Raw genomic sequence first — 17,189 nt, 5'->3', positions numbered from 1 at the left:
CCAGCCGCTGACCGACCCAACTACTTCCCAACCATCCGACTACCCCTGACCACCGGACTACTCCCCCGACCGGTCCGACTAGTCCCCTGACTTGACCCAACTAGCTCCTGAACACCCCACTATGTCCCTGAGCAATCCTACTGCACCCCCAATCACCTGGTTACTCTTCAGCACCCAACTACACCCCCAATAACCTGACTACCCCAGAATAGGCCCGACTACACACTGACCACCTGACTAACCCCCTGATCTGACCCAACTATCCCCTCCAAACACCTGACCATATCCCCTATCATGGCCCGACTACACCCAACTAGCCCCTGACCTGACTACCCATTTTCCCATCTAGCCACCTCACCCACCTCACCCACCTCCTGACCTTACTCATTTACCCACTCACCCACCTACCCAACTCATCACCTACCCACCTCACCCAAATACCCACACACTCACCCAACCACTTTTCTCATTCACCCAACTACCCATTCACCCAATTACCACCTACCCACACATCCACCTTACCCACTTCAAGAACCTCCTTCATCCATTTATCCACTCGCTCATTCAATCACTCATCCATTCACTAACACTTCTTAAAAGACTGAATTATTAAATACTTCATGGTATCCCTACATTGCAGAAGGTGGCCATTCAACCCATCAATTCTGCACCAGCCCTTGGAAAGAGCATCCTATCAGAATACAGCAGCTAGTGCCAAAAAAGAGGGTGTTTCATGTTTTCTCCTAACTCTAGTCTGCTCCGATAGAGATCCCAGGAGATATTACGCTGCGCTTTTCTCTGACAGATTTCAGAAGAAATGCACAGCTGTGTCGGGCCAGGGAAAACGTCACATGCAGCGGCAATGCAGGCAGAATTGCCCCTGTTTGGACAATTCAGGGCATTATGACCAATTAATCAGCTTCTTCGTTCTTTGGCAGATTTTGGTGAGCAAGTTTAGATTTGGTATTTTTTTTAATGAAATTCATAGATTTGACTCCAGATGTATTTAATTTCCTGTCTCCAGTGGGTAAGATCCTAATATCTATGTGGCATACAACATAGCCTGTTTCTGTGCAGACTAATATGTCTGTGAGATTCGGGGATACCTTTAGAAATCAATTCAGTTCAATCAATTTCACTTTATTATCCATGCAAAGATTAATACAGAAATTAAATTTGGGTAATATTGCTAGTTAATTTTAAAAATTACATATAAATGAATCATAACAAAAGAAAGAAAATTCCCCTATCAGAGAAATCTAACATTACTTAAATATGTTTTTAAAAACTTTTCCAATGCATTAAAATAATTAGAGAGTGATTGCATAGCTCTGTTGCAAGTTTGTTATGATCTTGGACCAGTGCCCCAATCGTTTAGTAGTATCTGATTAGGGACCAATAATGTTTTGTTTAAATTAGTCTTGGATTCCTGTGATATGGAAAATAAACTCAATACTGTATATATTTTAAAACGTTACCCTTTTGCTATTTTTAATTTTTACATACTGGTCTTTTTCTTCAGAACAAAAGAATTCTCCCCTCAGTTTCTGGAATATCACACCTAGGAAGCTGCCGATAGACAACCTGGAAATGTTCAAACCAATTTAACGGGGAATGGTATTCGCAGGAATATCATTTGCCTTTGGTAAGCCAACCTTGCGAGCGGAGTCAGTGGGTCTATTGAGACAATGGTTTCCCTTTCAATCCATAATGACTGAGACATTATCAGTCCTGAAAACAAAGCCAATTCTAGATGCTGGATAAACATCCCCATTGAAGTCATTATGGAGGAGGAAGGTCACATGACCCAAGGCCCTGGAATCTGGGACAGTTTAATAGACGGGGAGCCAGTGGGGTAGTGGCATTGTCACTGGACTAGTAGTTCAGAGACCCTGGGTAATGTCCAGGAGACATTGTGATATGCCTTCAATAAGCACACGAGTGATGAATGTAACTGAGGCTTTAATACACTAAACAGCTGGCCTCCTAGGCCTCTGGTCCTGAACTGGGGCGGAGGCGGAGACTAGCCACCTTTATACATAAGCCCGAGGGGAGGAGCCACAGGCGGAGCCAGCCGGGACAAGCACAGGCATGCACAACACAACACAATGCAACACAGTGGTTTACCACATTCACCCCCTGTTTAAAAAAGAGTCCAGCAGGGGTGAAGTGGTCTTAAAGGTCAAGTCTGTCAAGGGCCTTGACCTTCCGCCGTGATCGCCTCAGTCCCTGCTGTGATGGGGCATCGGTGTCGAGACCTGCGCGTCCGGGAGCGTGTCGTCCTCTTCTTCACCCAGTTGTTGAGTCGGTGAAGGGGAGGGCGGTGTATGGGCGGAGGTGGTGGTAATGATCGCTGGTGGGCCTGAGGGTGCTAGTTCGTGAGGTAGGTGTGCAGGGATGGGGAAAGACGGTGTAGGATCGGGGTGGTGGTGGTGATGGTCGCTGGGGAGCCTACTGGTGCCAAATCCCGAAGGGAGACTGTGTCCTGTCGCCCGTCCTGGTGTGCCACGTAGGCATATTGTGGATTGGCATGGAGGAGCAGGACTTCCTGACGAGGGGGTCGGATTTATGGCTCCTCGCATGCTTCTTGATGAGGACGGGCCCTGGGACTGCCAGCCAGGACGGGAGTGAGACCCCGGAGGTGGATTTCCTGGGGAAAGCAAACATACGGTCGCGAGGAGTCTCGTTGGTGGCTGTACACAGGAGCGACCAGATGGAGAGGAATGCATCGGAGAGGACCTCCGGCCAATGGGAGACTGGGAGGCTCCTAGACCGTAGGGCCAGGAGGACGGCCTTCCAGACCGTCGCGTTCTCCCTCTCCACCTGTCCGTTTCCCCGGGGGTTGTAGCTGCTGGAGGTGATGCCCTTGCTGAGCAGGAACTGACGCAACTCGTCGCTCATGAAGGAGGATCCCCCGATCACTATGGATGTAGGCGGGGAACCCGAACAGGATGAAAAGACTGTGCAGGGCCTTGATAACGGTGGCAGAGGTCATGTCAGAAGGGAAAGGGATGGCGAAGGGGAATCTTGAGTACTCGTCAACCATGTTGAGGAAGTACCTGTTACGGTCAGTGGAGGGAAGGGGCCCTTTGAAGTAGATGCTGAGGCGCTCACAGGGGCGAGAGGCCTTTACCAGGTGTGCTCTGTCTGGCCAATAGAAGTGCGGTTTGCACTCCGCGCAGACCTGGCAGTCCCTGGTCACGGTCCTGACCTCCTCGATGGAGTAAGGCAGGTTGCGAGCCTTGATGAAGTGAACAAAACGGGTGACCCGTGGGTGACAGAGGTCATTGTGGAGGGCCCGGAGTCGGTCTACTTGTGCGCTGGCACATGTACCACGGGATAGGCAATCTGGGGGCTCATTGAGCTTCCGAGGTCGATACAAGATATCGTAGTTGTAGGTGGAAAGCTCGATCCTCCACCTCAATATCTTGTCATTCGTGATCTTGCCCCACTGGGTGAAATTGAACATGAAGGCAACCGACCGTTGGTCAGTGAGGAGAGTGAATCGCCTGCCGGCCAAGAAATGCCTCCAATGTCGCATAGCTTCTACGATGGCTTGGGCTTCCTTTTCGACGGAGGAGTGTCGAATTTCGGAGGCATGGAGGGTACAGGAGAAGAAAGCCACGGGCCTGCCCGCCTGGTTGAGGGTAGCTGCCAGAGCAAAGTCTGACGCATCGCTCTTCACTTGAAATGGGATGGACTCGTCCACCGTGTGCATCGCGGCTTTGGCAATATGTGCCTTGATGCGATTGAAGGCCAGTCGGGCCTCCGCCGTCAGGGGAAAAATGGTGGATTTGATAAGTGGATGGGCCTTGTCCGCATAATTGGGGACCCACTGGGCATAGTACGACAAGAACCCCAGGCATATCTTCAGGGCCTTGGGGCAGTGGGGGAGGGGGAGTTCCATGAGGGGGCGCATGGGGTCGGGGTTGGGACCTAGGACTCCGTGTTCCACGACGTAGCCGAGGATAGCTAGGTGGGTTGTGCGGAAAATGCATTTTTCGTTATTATAGGTGAGATTCAGTTTAGCAGTGTGGAGGAAGTGCCGGAGGTTTTCGTCATGGTCCTGCTGGTTATGGCCGCCAATGGTGACATTGTCTAAGTATGGGAACGTGGCCCGCAGCCCGTACTGGTCAACTATTCCGTCCATTTCTTTTTGGAAGACCGAGACCCCATTGGTGACGCCGAAGGGGACCCTGAGGAAGTGGTAGAGGCGGCCATCTGCCTCAAAGGCAGTGTATTGGCGGTCCTCCGGGCGGATAGGGAGCTGGTGGTACGTGGACTTCAAGTCAACTGTGGAGAAGACTCGGTACTGCGCAATCTGTTTGACCATGTCAGATATGCGGGGGAGGGGGTACGCATCGAGCTGCGTGTACCGGTTGATGGTCTGACTGTAATCGATAACCATCCGGTGTTTCTCCCCAGTCTTGACGACCACCTCTTGAGCTCTCTAGGGGCTGGTACTAGCCTTAATGATCCCTCTCGCAGAAGTCGCTGGACCTCCGACCTGATAAAGGCCCTGTCCCGGGCACTGTATCGTCTGCTCCTGGTATCAACGGGCTTACAGTCCGGGGTGCGGTTTGCGAAGAGCGAGGGTGGGTCGACCTTAAGGGTTGCGAGGCTACAGATTGTGAGGGGGGGGCAAGGGTCCACCGAACTTTAAAGTGAGGCTCTGGAGGTGGCACTGGAAGTCGAGACCAGTAATAGGGCAGCGCAGAGATGGGGAAGGACGTAGAGTTTGAAGTTAGCGTACTCTACGCCTTGTACAGCAAGGGTCGCGACACAGTACCCCCGGATTTCTACTGCATGGGATCCGGAAGCCAGGGAGATTTTCTGGGTCGCGGGTAAGATTGGGAGGGAGCAGCGCCTTACCGTATCTGGGTGATTGAAGCTGTCTGTGCTCCCGGAGTCGAAAAGACAGGCCGCCTCGTGCCTGTTGATCCGGACGGTCATCGTAGACTTCGCGAGGTGGTGCGGCCGGGACTGGTCAAGCGTGATGGAGGCGAGCTTCGGAAGACGGGCGGTAGGCCAGTCAGAGATAGCGGCGGCCAGTGTACGGTCGGATGAGCCAGGCTCCCGGGAGGCAGCGGAGTGGTCCCAAGACGGCGGCCCCCATGAGTCGCGCATGGCGGGAGGCATCAGCAACGGCGTCCAAGATGGCGGCCCCCATGGGGCGCACATGGCGGGTGGCAGCGGCGATGGCATCCAAGATGGCGGCCCCCGTGGGTTGCGCGTGGCGGTTGGAGGATGCGTTAAAGATGGCGGCCCCCATGGGCCACACGTGGCTGCTGAAATTGAAGATGGCGGCGAAGATGGCGACGCCCACAGGTCACACATGGCAGGTGGCGTGGCAGCTGGGGGCGGCCCCGACAGGCAGCAGGCAGCGCTGCTGGGCCTAGAAGTTTTAGGGGGTGATCGGGCCTGGCAGACTTGCAAAGTGGCCCTTCTTCTACAGCCATTGCAAGTTGCGTTCTGTGCAGGGCAGCATTGTCTGGGGTGGCTGCCCTTGCCGCAAAAGTAGCAGCTTGGGCCTCCGGCGTTGGCGGGCCGCTGCGCGGCACAGACTTGCGTCACACCCGGGTCGGTTGATGGCTGCACCCACGAGGCCCACGAGGGTGCCGCGCGTTCGGAGGTATAGGCCTCCATGTTCTGGGAGGCCACCTCCAGTGAGTTGAAGAGTTGCACAGTCTCTGCGAGGCCAGGTGTACCCCCTCTAGTAATCGCTGGCGGATATAATTTGATTTCATGCCCGTGACATAAACGTCCCTGATCAGCAGCTCCGCGTGCTGGGTAGCCGATATCACCCGGCAATCACAGTTCCGGCTGAGTACAAGCAAAGTTTGCAGGAATTCTGCAAGTGATTCCCTCGGACGTTGCCGTCTCGTGGCGAGGAGGTGCCTAGCATACATCTCTTTAACGGACTTCACGTATTGTCCCTTCAGCAGCATTATTGCCTCCGCATACGAGGGGGCGTCCCTGATGAGAAGAAAGACTCTTGGCTCACCCGTGCATGGAGGATCTGCTTCTTCTGGAGGTCTGTGAAGTCTTCAGTGAAGGATCCGAGGTACGCGTCGAAGCAGCTTAGCCAGTTCTCAAAAGTTTCGGTGGCGTCGGCTGCCTGTGGGTCCAGCTCCAGGTGATCAGCCTTGAGCGATGAGTTCATCGTAAAGTTTAGTGTATTAAATTGATATGCCTTCAATAAGCACACGATGAGTGATGAATGTAACTGAGGCTTTAATACACTAAACAGCAAGCCTCCTGGCCTCTGGTCCCGAACTAGAGGGGAGGCGGAGACTAGCCACCTTTATACATGAGCCCGACGGGAGGAGCCACAGGCAGAGCCAGCCGGGACAAGCCCAGGCATGTACAACACAACACAATGCAACACAGTGGTTTACCACACCTTGTTCGAATCCCATCATGGCAGATGTCAACTAACAATCTGGAATTAAAAGTCTATTCATGACCATGAAATTACTTGATTGTCATAACAACCTGTCTGGTTCACTAATGTCCTTTAGGGATGGAAACCTGCCGTCCTTACCTGGTCTGGCCTACATGTGACTCCAGACCCACAGCGATGTGGTTTACTCTGAATTTCCCCTCTGAAATGGCTGAGTAAGTCACACAGTTCAAGGGCAACAAATGCTTTCCTTATCAGTGAAGCCCACATCCCATGAAAAAAATAATAATTTGGCCTGCTCACCCTGTTTGCTGTTTTACCATCCCACTGGCAAGCCACAATGGAACCGTCTCTGTCTAGACAGGACAACTGGGCCACCTAACCTGACTTGGAAGATTTCATACTATTGCCTAAGGACCAACTTAATCTCTATGTGCCTCCTTCATCTTGCGACATGAACCTCACTTAAAAAATGAATCTTACAACATGGGTCTCCAGCCAGCTGAACTCGGAATGCCTGTGTGGAAGAATTCCCCACTGAACTTTGACTTTGAAACTCTGGAATTCACGTGAACCAATATTCCGTGTTTGTGTGGCCCATGTTCTGCAAACCTCCTTTCTCTATCTCCGCTTTACTGTGTGAACGCGGGGTGGGATTTCGTGGGCATGCTTTTTGAGGATTTTGAATGTGTGAAATAAGGTAACCTTCTGAGTTAATCCTAACTCGGGGTTGCTGTGGATTACGAGTGAAATTGGATCACACAAAAATCGAGCGGTTGGGAAATGAAACGCAACCACTTATTCTTTAAAAACTCATTCAAAACACCTGCTTAGGGATAGGTGGGAAGAGGAAATCAGTATTGCTTGAACCCTCTCACCTGTCTGTAACAGTAAACAAAGTTTTGAGATCCAAGACATCTGCTCAGGAGATAAAACCACAAGATTCCATTGGGTGGTTTAAAAAAAAATAATAATGTTAGTACACAAGGTCAGAAAGATAAAACCATTCACAGTATATATATCTTGGAGAACTTCCGGTGGCGACATGTAGGTGGAGGTCACACGTTGGGTGGCTCCTGCCAGAGCATCCGGTTTTTGGCCCTTTCTCTTCAGTTTACGGGGGGACAATTTTGGATGATTAGGTGTTGGAAAGTCTGAAGAGGTCATAGGATGTCGAAGTTCCAAAAGAAGAATCAGGGAAAGAAGGGGGAGAGCAAACGTCCGCCAGCGATTTTGGCTATGAGTCCAGCAGGAGGAAAGGTGGTGGGTGCAAGCCCGTAGGCTGGGGCCACACACATTACAGTGGATAAGCTGGCCGAAGTGATGCTGGGGGAGTTTGAGAGGCTGTTCTCCAAGCATTTCAATAGGCATCGAAAAGAGATGACGACCTCGCCCAAGGAGTGGGTGGATGAGACTCTTGCCCTGATAAAGGTGTCTTTGACAAAGATGTTAACGGAGGAGCGGGAGCAAAGAGAGGTGTTGAAGGGGGTGGCGAAGGCATTGTCGCAGAACAGCAACTAGTTCACCTCAATGGGTGAGGAGCTGCAGAAAGCGGTGGAGAGCAATAAAGGGCTGGGAGCCAAAGTGGAGGACCTGAAGAACAGGTCATGAAGGCAGAATCTAAGGATCATGGGATTACCTGAGCGGTTGGAGGACTGGAGGTCGACAAAATACTTTGTGGAGATGTTCATCAGGTTGATGGAGGACTGGGCAGCGCGGTGGCGCAGTGCAGCATTGCTGCCTCACGGCGCTGAGGTCCCAGATTCGATCCCAGCTCTGGGTCACTATCCGTATGGAGTTTGCACATTCTCCCCGTGTTTGCGTGGGTTTCGCCCCCACAACCCAAAGATGTGCAGGCTAGGTGGATTGGCTAAATTGCCCCTTAACTGGAAAAAAGGAATTGGGTATTCTAATTTTATTTTTTAAAGAGTTGATGGAGGAGGAGGAGGACCCCTCCTTCTATGAGTTGTACAGGACCCACTGGTCACTCTGGCCAAAGCCAAAGATGAATGAGCCACTGAGGACTGTGGTAGTATGCTATCTTATGCATTCAGGTTTAACATGAGGTATGTGTGATTTAACAAACAACCTGAGACCAGTGCGACTACAGTGCACAATAAATGACAAATGCGACCAAGATAGATTCCACAGATTTCTCAATCACCCACCCAGACATCAGTAAGCATTGTGAGCCTGATAATCTCATTGAAACTCTGACTCTTTCACGAGGGATCCCAGTCTACACCTTCAAAGACCTCGCCTTGGAATTCTCTCCGCAAGTCGTTCAAACCTGGATGACCTTGCAGGGTTTTATTCTCATCTCCCAAGATTCACTTCCCCTGATTTCCAAATCAGCTTTCAAGCACCAATTCACAAGCACAACATCAGCTCTTCGACCACACTGAGCAAAACGCCTACTGCTCCAAAGGGGTACCTTTGCCCTGACAGCTGCAGGATGTCACCAACCTTCTGCTGCCCCCTCCAAGAACAGGGCTTTTCCTGTGCCCTCTTACATTACGTTTGTTAACCCAGCCTTTTTCCTGCGGGGAGCCTCTTTCTCTGTTCCTCTCTTTTTACTGGGATCTTTTTGCACCTGAGACTCTTTTGGGATATCTCCCTGTTCCGTACCTTGGACATTGTCTGCAATGGCGCTCTATGGATTTTTTCTTTCTGCACAGGCACACAGGGCCCATCCTCAGCCCGAATAACATAAGATGCTGAATTGTGTATTTGCAGCTCGCACCCAGTCGATGCGTGCATGGAAACTCCAAGGTCTGCCAGGACTTGGAGTTACCAAACTCTGCCTTTGACTTTAAGGTAAGTTGGACTTCTTAACAAGTTCTTATAGAGAATGGCATAAACCCTTCCCCTCTCATAGCCCATCTCCACCAGCAAAGTGAATGACATGAGCCTTGTACCCAGATAGAAATGTTGATCAGCTGTCCCTGAGACCCTAGCTCTCTTTTATCTTGGAATTAAATAGATACATTAAGGCATAACTGTTTACAACCTGACATTCTCAACAACTTCATGGGATTTTGGAAACTAGCAGACTAACCACTGTAAACACAAATGCTGTTGCCATTGTCTCCAGGTTTGAACAGTTTGCACCTTCTAGCAAACAATATGGTCTCCCTTTAATCTTTACCAGCCACATCACCGAAACCTATTGGTTAGGCAGACCTCTGAACAGGTCTGTGACCCCTTCATTTTACCCCAAATTCAAGACAAAGGGCTGAATTTTCCAGCTCTTTCTGTAGGAGGGATCTTCTGGTCCATTGAAGGCGACCCCCCCCCTCAGTTGGTTCCCCGGTGGTGAGGCCAGCGAGAAACGCAAATGTCCACTGACTTCAGTGGGACTGGAAGATCCCACTGGCAGGCAAAGGCGAGCCGCTTCCACTCCTGGAAAACTCACCGCTGAGGGGCCGGAAAATCCCAGCCCCAATCCCAAAACATAGCAATCTTATAATCCTTATATATGAAACATATTTTAATATTGCTAGCTGTTTTAATAATTTGATATATTTCAATAATATCCAGTTGCCCTTGAAATTACAGAATGCTGGGCGGCTGCAAATTGAGCAATGTTTTATTTCCATTAGGCTGTGTCAGTATCTAAATATTTATTTGCATTTGTGGGAAAAAAGCAGATTGCATGAAGTAGAGAGTTGAAATTAAATCTTTGAAAAAGCGAATGCTTAATATGTTGAAATGTTCCTACATTTACAACCAGCCTAGTTTGGCTTCAGCACCTTGGGCACTGAACATCATATTATCCACGCCTTCTGTTTTAAAAAAAATAAATTTAGAGTACCCAATTCATTTTTTTCCAATTAAGGGGCAATTTATCGTGGCCAATCCAACTACCCTGCACATCTTTGGGTTGTGGAGGTGAAGCCCACACAAGCATGGGAAGAATGTGCAAGCACCACACGGACAGCGACCCAGAGCCGGGATCAAACCTGGGACCTCGGCACCCTGTCAGAATCCATTGTTCAGCATGTTACTTCAATTGGAATAAAATGGTGAGATAAAAATGTAAGAACAGGGGTTAAAGGTGGAGGCATAAGGGTGGCATGTGGCACAGTGGCACTGAGGATCCAGGTTCGAATCATGGCCCTGGGTCACTGTCTGTGTGGTGTTTGTACATTCTCTCCAATTCTGCGTGGGTCTCACCCCCACAACCCAAAGATGTGCAGGCTAGGTGGATTGGCCACGCTAAATTGCCCCTTAATTGGAAAAAAAATATTTGGGTACTCAAAATTTTATTTTTTTTAAAGTGGAGGCATGGGGAGTTGGGCAAGGTGGGGAAAGGTTGATGGGGAATTGGGATTGGGGAGTTCTGTATGTAAGCCATGTTGGCTGGGTTTTGGTGTTGGTTTCGTGTGTGGTTGCTTACTTTATTCAAATTTATAATACAAAAGCCTTAATAAAATATTTTAAACAAAAAGAATGTAAGAACATGATCGGAAATGTGCTACGATCACAGTTGGTGTTACTACTGGATGGGAAGGTCCTAGAATAAAACCCTGGCTCAAAAGACTGAAACTTAATTTATTAAGAAAACATGGAGGAACAGTCACAGGACTGCTAATTAGTTTTAACAAAAAGAAAAAAAAACAAATATAGATCACATAAAACTACCTCTGTTTTCTTGGCAGCGGGAGTGGGCCATTTGGCCTCTTGAGCCTGCTCTGCCAGTCAATAAGATCCTGGCTGATTTGATGTGCCCTTAACTTCACTTTCCTGTCTGACTCGAATTCCCTTGACTGCCGTCTAAATGAAAAATCTAACTCAGCCTTTAATTCCTAGGGGTGCACATCTCCAAAAATCTGTCCTGGTCCACCCACGTCGACGCTACCACCAAGAAAGCACAACAGCGCCTATAGTTCCTCAGGAAACTAAGGAAATTTGGTATGTCCACATTAACTCTTACCAACTTTTACAGATGCACCATAGAAAGCATCCTATCAGGCTGCATCACAGCCTGGTATGGCAACTGCTCGGCCCAGGACCGCAAGAAACTTCAGAGAGTCGTGAACACCGTCCAGTCCATCACACAAACCTGCCTCCCATCCATTGACTCCATCTACACCTCCCGCTGCCTGGGGAAAGCGGGCAGTATAATCAAAGATCCCTCCCACCCGGCTTACTCACTCTTCCAACTTCTTCCATCGGGCAGGAGATACAGAAGTCTGAGAACACGCACGAACAGACTCAAAAACAGCTTCTTCCCCACTGTCACCAGACTCCTAAATGACCCTCTTATGGACTGACTTCATTAACACTACACCCTGTATGCTTCATCCGATGCCAGTGCTTATGTAGTTACATTGTGTATGTTGTGTTGCCCTATTATGTATTTTCTTTTATTCCCTTTTCTTCTCATGTACTTAATGATCTGTTGAGCTGCTCGCAGAAAAATACTTTTCACTGTACCTCGGTACACGTGACAATAAACAAATCCAATCCAATGTATTCAGTGACTCAGCCTCCACTACTCACTGGAGGAGAGAATTCGAAATGCTAATGGCCCTCTGAGAGATGAAATTCCTCCTCATCTCCGTGTTATACGGGAGAACCACTTGTTTTGAAACAATGCCCCGCTAGTTTTAGCTTTCCCCATGAGGGGTAACATCCTATCAGCACCTGCCCTGTCAAGCCCTCTCAGAATCTTATATGTTTCATTAAGATCACCTCTCATTCTTCTAAACTCCAATGAGTATAAGTCCAAACTGCTCTGTCTTCCCTCATAAGACAACCCCTTCATCCCAGGATTCAGCCTAGTCAATCTTCTCTGAACTGCCTCCAATGCGAGTATATCCCTTTTAAAGGAGACCAAAACTGCACTCAGTACTCTGGGTGTGGTCTCACTAATGCCCTGAAGAGTTGTAGTAAGACTCCCCTCGCTTTATACTCTATCCCCTTTGCAATTAAGACCAACATTCTATTTGCATTCCTAATTACTTGCTGTACTAGTGATAATTTATCAAAATTCACTAGACTCTGGGGTGGTTCCAGAGGATTGGAAAGTAGCAAACGTGACACCACTGTTTAAAAAAGGAGGTCGGCAGAAAGCGGGTAATTATAGGCCGGTAAGCTTAACTTCGGTTGTAGGGAAAATGCTGGAATCTATCATTAAGGAGGAAATAGCGGGGCACCTGGAGGGAAATTGTCCCATTGGGCAGACGCAGCATGGGTTCACAAAGGGTAGCTCGTGTCTGACTAATTTGGTAGAATTTTTTGAGGACGTTACCAGTGCAGTAGATAACGGGGAGCCAATGGATGTGGTATATCTGGATTTCCAGAAAGCTTTTGACAAGGTGCCACACAAAAGGTTGCTGCATAAACTAAAGATGCATGGCATTGAGGGTAAAGTGGTAGCATGGGTAGAGAATTGGTTAACTAACAGAAAGCAGAGAGTGGGGATAAATGGATGTTTCTCTGGTTGGCAACCTGTAACTAGTGGGGTCCCTCAAGGATCAGTGTTGGGCCCGCAGTTGTTCACAATTTACATAGACGATTTGGAGTTGGGGACCAAGTGCAATGTGTCAAAGTTTGCAGACGACACTAAGATGAGTGGTAAAGCAAAAAGTGCAGAGGATACCGGAAGTCTGCAGAAGGATTTGGATAGGTTAGGTGAATGGGCTAGGGTCTGGCAGATGGAATTTAATGTTGCCAAGTGTGAGGCTATCCATTTTGGGAGGAATAACAGCAGAATGGATTATTATTTAAACGGTAAGATGTTAAAACATGCTGCTGTGCAGAGGGACCTGGGTGTGCTGGTGCACGAGTCGCAAAAAGTTGGTGTGCAGGTGCAACAGGTGATTAAGAAGGCTAATCGAGTTTTGTCTTTCGTTGCTAGAGGGATGGAGTTCAAGACTAGAGAGGTTATGCTGCAATTGTATAGGGTGTTGGTGAGGCCGCATCTGGAGTATTGTGTTCAGTTTTGGTCTCCTTACCTGAGAAAGGACATATTGGCACTCGAGGGAGTGCAGAGGAGATTCACTAGGTTGATCCCAGAGTTGAGGGGATTAGATTAGGACGAGAGGTTGAGTAGACTGGGACTGTACTCATTGGCATTTAGAAGGATGCGGGGGGATGTTATAGAAACATATAAAATTATGAAGGGAATAGATAGGATAGATGCGGGCAGGTTGTTTCCACTGGTCGGGGAAAGCAGAACTAGGGGGCATAGCCTCAAAATAAGGGGAAGTAGATTTAGGACCGAGTTTAGGAGGAACTTCTTCACCCAAAGGGTTGTGAATCTCTGGAATTCCTTGCCCAGTGAAGCAGTTGAGGCTCCTTCTTTAAACGTTTTTAAGAAAAAGATAGATACCTTTCTAAAGAATAAAGGGATTCGGGGATATGGTGTACGGGCCGGAGAGTGGAGCTGAGTCCACAAAGATCAGCCATGATCTCATTAAATGGTGGAGCAGGCTCGAGGGGCCAGATGGCCTACTCCTGTTCCTAGTTCTTATGTTCTTATGTACCTGCATACTAACCTTTTGTAAGTTGTGCACAAGAACATCCAGATCCATGTCTTGAAGCATTCTGCAGTCCCTCTCCATGTAAATATCACTGACCATTTCTATTCTTTCTGCCAATGTGGACAACCTCACATTTTCTCATATTTGACTCCATCTACCAAATTGTGCCTCCTTACTTAACCTATCTATGTCCCTTTGTAGATATTTTGTATTCTCTACATAGCTTGCTTTCCTATCGTCAGCAAATTTGGCCCCTCTGCGTCTCACACATCACCTATAGGTCAGCCAGAATGTACCAGTGTCAGAGGAAGTAGTCTCAACAAGTCTAGGAACAGGGGCTGCATACTTAGTCCAGTGGTAAGAGTGTTAATCAGCAGTCCTGAGTTTTGTTGTGACAGAAATTAACTAACAGAAAATGTGTGATGGAAATAAGCATGACGGGAACATATCACTGCAAGTGTTATTTGGTAAGATGTGCTCATATGTGCAAAATTGTCTATATGAATTTTATTTGCAAATCATCCATTGTGTTACTCATGGTGAGTTGGAGAAAACACTTGTAGAAGTAGGACTCGTTTATAAACTTAAGAGTACCCAATTCTTTTTTTTCCAATAAAAGAGCAATTTAGCATGGCAAATCCACCTACCCTGCACATCTTTGGGCTGTAGGGGTGAGACCCACGCAGATACGGTGATGCACGATCAATTACACAAAGACGAGAGTTGGATGTAATCGAGGCTTTATTACACTAAGGTGTGTGGCCCCCACAGCAGCTGATGAAATGGCTGCTGTACGAGAAGCACACATATTTATAGTCCGCCTACTGGGTGGAGCCAGCAGGCAGGAACTACCCCCATACCTGTAGTACAGGGCCTTACCGTAAAGCACCTACACCGACATCCTCTATATACAATATATACATCAGTGGTGACTACCACATACGGGGCAAATGTGCAAACTCCACACGGACAGTGACCCGGGTCCTCGGCGCCATGAGGCAGCAGTGCTAACCACTGCACCACCAGGCTTTGTAGAAGTAGGACTCATGTTACATGCAATATATCAGAACTATTGACTTACAATAACTGAATAGATCAAATTCTACTTTGTTTACATGGCATTTAGGAAATTTTACTCGTATTTTGTGGAGTTATTTCCAGAAGTGTCCATTTTTCTGTGAAAACTAAATCAGTGGATTTTATTATTTTAAATATTTTTATATCTCAGTCATTAAAAATCTGGTCTTACAACACCAGGTTAAAGTCCAACAGGTTTGTTTCAATGTCACTAGCTTTCGGAGCCCTGCTCCTTCCTCAGGTGAATGAAGAGGTATGTTCCAGAAACATATATATAGACAGATTCAAAGATGCCAGACAATGCTTGGAATGTGAGCATTAGCAGGTGATTAAATCTTTACAGATCCAGAGATGGGGTAACCCCAGGTTAAAGAGGTGTGAATTGTGTCAAGCCAGGGCAGTTGGTAGGATTTCGCAGGCCAGATGGTGGGGGATGCATGTAATGCGACATGAATCCCAGGTCCCGGTTGAGGCCGCACTCATGTGTGTGGAACTTGGCTATATGCTTCTGCTCGGCGATTCTGCGTTGTCGCGCGTCCTGAAGACCGCCTTGGAGAACGCTTACCCGGAGATCAGAGGCTGAATGCCCTTGACTGCTGAAGTGTTCCCCGACTGGAAGGGAACATTCCTGCCTGGTGATTGTCGCGCGATGTCCGTTCATTCATTGTCGCAGTGTCTGCATGGTCTCGCCAATGTACCACGTTTCGGGACATCCTTTCCTGCAGCGTATGAGGTAGACAAGCATGGGACACAACCGACAGAATACCCTTCGTCGTCCAGTACTTTTCCGGAGCGGAGAAACTACGACATCTTCTTCACAGCCTTCAACACATCATCGATGAAGATGAACATCTTGCCAAGGTCATCCCCACACCCCCACTACTTGCCTTCAAACAACTGCGCAACCTCAAACAAACCATTGTTTGCAGCAAACTACCCAGTCTTCAGAACAGTGACCACGACACCACACAACCCTGCCATGGCAATCTCTGCAAGACGTGCCAGATCATCGACATGGTTACCACCATTACACGCGAGACCACCACCCACCAGGTACGCGGTACATACTCGTGCGACTCGGCCAACGTTGTCTACCTCTAGTGACATCGAAACAAACCTGTTGGACTTTAACCTGGTATTGTACGACTTCTTACTGTGCTCACCCCAGTCCAACGCCGGCATCTCCACATCATTAAAAATCTGAGAATGCAGGAGGATGATATTTCATTTTACTTTAGAGAATCCCAAGCTAATGCAGGGCAGCAAGTTTATCAACACCTTTGTTTTGTCTGGAATTTTCCACGAAAAGTAACTTCAAGCTATCAGCATATTATCTAAAGACAACACATAGATTGAAATAAAGTGAAAATTATAGAAATATTAAATATGATTTAATCGTTATCATCTTAATAAAGGTTTTGGATACCAGTAAGGAAACCAATGACTGTCATGTTTCACTGACACAGTAGTGTATTATAAATTTTTATTTACGGGATGTGAGTGTCACTGGCAAGTCCAGCATTTGTTGCCTATCCCTAATTGTCCACGGGGAGGTGGTAGTGAGCTGCCTTCTTGAACCGCTGCAGTGCAATTGGTGTAGGTATACCCAGTTTAATTAGAAATGGAGTTCCAGGATTTTGACTTAATGACAGTAGATTAACCAGGTTGTAGTTTAAAGTGAGGACAGTGTGGTGTTTGGAAGGGAGGCATTCCCATGCACCTATGGGCTTTCTAGATAATGTTAATCAAACAGGTTGCTTTGTTCTGGATGGTGTGGAGCTTCTTGCGTGTTGCAGGAGATGCACTCATCCAGCCAAGTGGAGAGTATTCCATCCCATGGGGGGGGTGCACCCACCCACATTGCCAGCGTGCCCATTGGTGCACCCTTCTGGGAGATTGCATAAAGTTAATAAAATATATTCATAGGTGAAATGAGTGGGAAAAAACATGACAAATGCATTTCAATGGTCACCAAATCCCATTTTGGATCTAAATAGGATAGAACATACAGTGCAGAAGGAGGCCATTCGGCCTATCAAGTCTGCACCGACCCAATAAAGCAGAGTACTTTCTGAATGATGATAAACTAGCAACAGTGGAAGTCCAAAGAGGCTCGGGGTCTAGGTATATAGAATATTAAAACGTGAAGAGGTACAGAAAATAATTGAAGAGGCTAATAGAATGCCGGCCTTTATATTCAGAGGACTGGAATACAAGGG

At 48.0% G+C, this 17,189-nt stretch overlaps 1 long non-coding RNA gene across 1 annotated transcript in view; it reads left to right on the top strand.

Annotated features, from left to right (window-relative positions):
* LOC140391762 (uncharacterized) overlaps positions 1-11,291 on the top strand; it is a 275,634-nt gene extending 264,343 nt beyond the window's left edge. Inside the window, exons 3-4 of the long non-coding RNA XR_011935168.1 lie at positions 1,523-1,645; positions 11,216-11,291. This is a non-coding gene — a long non-coding RNA (uncharacterized lncRNA). The remainder of the gene's footprint in view (positions 1-1,522; positions 1,646-11,215) is intronic.
* The last annotated feature ends 5,898 nt before the right edge of the window (positions 11,292-17,189 follow it).

Source organism: Scyliorhinus torazame, chromosome 15 (assembly GCF_047496885.1).
Source record: "Scyliorhinus torazame isolate Kashiwa2021f chromosome 15, sScyTor2.1, whole genome shotgun sequence".
NCBI classification, from domain to species: Eukaryota; Metazoa; Chordata; class Chondrichthyes; order Carcharhiniformes; family Scyliorhinidae; genus Scyliorhinus; species Scyliorhinus torazame.
This window is presented reverse-complemented; position numbering and strand designations above follow the sequence as displayed.